Genomic DNA, 2,914 nt, shown 5'->3' on the forward strand with positions numbered 1-2,914 from the left:
CATTCCACTTCCTTGTGTGGAGGGTGACTTTTCAGGGGGCATTTTGGGGGCATTGTGGGTGGGGAGTCTTAGCTGTCTGTGGGAGCCCACAGGATTAGTGATGGATTGCTGCCGAAGGCCGCCATTATTTAGGTGAGTCCTGAGCAGATTTTCTTCAGACAGCAAAGGAAGTCCTAATTTGCATACCATGTTCTCTCCATGTGAGTGTAACATAAATAGTTCTCTCCGTTCCTTTGCCTGCTGCCCTCCCATTCTTTCACAGAGAAGCATCGGGCTGCCTGATGTCCTCTAACCCCGCACCCACTGAACCTCAAAGAGGCGCTTTATTCCCAAGCTTCCCCTAAACTGACCTCTGCTGGAGTCCACCTCCTGTGAGGATCCGTAGACATGAGTCATGTTGGAAGGATGAACCCATGTCTTAACGTGCAGAAGTTTCACTAGGAACCAGACACCCTTTATTCAAAATAGACTCTTAGAATATTGAACATCAGATCGTCTGAAGTCCAACGTTTTTGCAAGTGTGGCTCTTGCCACCTCCCACCGCTAAGAATCCCATAAGAATGCCGTATACAATGCCAATTCCTGGGCCTCCATCCCAGATTGTCCAAACAAAAAGCTCAGGGGCTGAATTCCAAGAATGTGAATTTTTTAATTTCCCCGAGCAAGAATTAAACTCAATAAAGAATCTGGTCCAGAGGTTACAATCCAGCAGCTTCAGCCTCACTGAGAATACTTGTTAAAAGTTCCCAATGAGATCCTACTAAATGAAAATCCCCTCAAGTGGGGTCCAGGAAACCATTTTTATAAAATCTCCTAGAGCATTTGTATGCACATCCAGGTTTAGGAACCACTGAACTGAACCCTCGCCCCCAAACACACACACACACACCCAAGACTCAGGACAAGAAAGTAACTGTGTTCCACCTGGAACAGCTCAGAGGTGGCAGAGCCTGAGCAAATAGAGTGACATGCACAGCCACAGAGACACTGTTAAAATGCATCACTGGAATGGATACTCTTCAGTCTGGATAAAACCAGAATGAAAATAATCCACCGTTCCTAGCACTCTGCCTGGCATATTGGACAACATTATAAATGTCCAGAACTGAAGCTTCCATTTGCTTAACAGTTTTTAGTTTATAGGGATCATTAACATCTAGAAACAATAATAGCTATCAAGTGCATTCCAGACAACAGGCTGCTAGTTTTACCTGCATTGATTCATTTCATCTCACTACAATTACATAAAATAGGAACTGTTGTTAACTCCAATTTATAGAGGTGTAAATGCAGGCTTGGAGAGGAGGAGCTTTCCCAAGTTAAAAAGCTAGAGGCACTCCTGGGATTGGGTCCAAGGGTCACCTGGTCCGAGGGACATGTCAGCCTCACCGTCCAGGAAATCAGGAATGCCACACTTAGAAGGAATAGAGCCGCAGTTACCCTTGTCCAAATCAACTGAATTTACTAAACTTTAATGAGGGATTCCTAGAAGCCACTAAGACTCTAGTTAGGAAATTTAATAGGGTTTAATGGAGGTTAACAAGGTACATCCAACTTTCCAGCCAGGTTTTAACTTCCCAGAGCTGAGCGGAGATTAACAAGCCCAGGAGGTGTAAAGGCACCTGCATGATTTAATGGGGTTAATGAAACTGTCAGAGGTTGGCCGAGAGGGACAAAGCCAGAGCATGCCGCTGTGAATGACTCAGTCTGGTTGAGGTCAAGAGACATTTACCAAACAGCTGAAGCCTGTCCTGTCCTGCCCTGGGCACCACAGGGGTAGCAGGTAAAGGAAGGCCACAAGCACCATGCCAGCCTTGGTTAGTCCTGGTTGGTGGGATTTGGAGTTTTCCTTTCCTCTTTGTGCCTTCTCGGTGTCATCTGAATCATTTATAATGGGCATGAATCATTTTCACCAAATCTATAAAATTAAAGCAATGTTTTAAGTGCCCTCAAAGTACCTTTTCTCCACATGCATAGTTTTTTGGTTTTATATTCCTCAAAGCTGTAGAAAATAGAAAAGTAAAAACAACCACAATAATACAATCTTAAATTTGGGCAGCACTTAACTGGTAAAGGGCCATCACCCATCGTCTCTGTGGGGTTTGTCATACCCTATGAAATCATGCTATACGAGGTCATACTGGTCAGTGGGAAAGCCAAAGTAAATCCTCTCTTCTGCCTCCCCGATTGGTGCAGTGTTTTCACTGAGCACCTACTATGTGACAGGCCTAATGTTAAGCACTTTACATCCCAGCACATTGCCACATAGGTGCAAAAGACTAGTCTCACGACCCTAGATGCCACTTTTGCACACCTAGATGATAACTATTATTCTATTTCCTAGTTTAGAAAGGTGAAATCACTTGTACAAGGCCACCAGAAAGTGGTGGGGACAAGAGTCAAACACAGGTCTGTCTGACCCCAAAGTGCGGTGTGCCAAGATGCTTGCTCGTTGGACAAGCTATTGTCTCATGGGAGCATTGTTCAGAGCAGTGAAGAAGTCATATAAAAGGGAACCGGTTCTAAAAGTATTATAATAAATATGTCAACACTGAAAAATAACATCTAATGACATGGAAGGGCTTTCATATCAGGTTAGAAATACTAGACAGGGGCACCTGGGTGGCTCAGTCGGTTGGCCGACTTCAGCTCAGGTCATGATCTTGCGGTCCGTGAGTTCCAGCCCCGCGTCGGGCTCTGTGCTGACAGCTCAGAGCCTGGAGCCTGCTTCAGATTCTGTGTCTCCCTCTCTCTGACTCTCCCCTGTTCATGCTCTGTCTCTCCCTGTCTCAAAAATAAATAAACATTAAAAAAAATTTTTAAAAAAGAGAAATACTAGACAGGTGGGGTGCCTCAGTGGCTCAGTCATCAGTTAAGCATCTCTTGATCTCAACTTGGGTCTTGATCTCAGGGT

The sequence above is a fragment of the Neofelis nebulosa genome, chromosome 1 (genome assembly GCF_028018385.1).
Source record: "Neofelis nebulosa isolate mNeoNeb1 chromosome 1, mNeoNeb1.pri, whole genome shotgun sequence".
In the NCBI taxonomy this organism is placed as follows: Eukaryota; Metazoa; Chordata; class Mammalia; order Carnivora; family Felidae; genus Neofelis; species Neofelis nebulosa.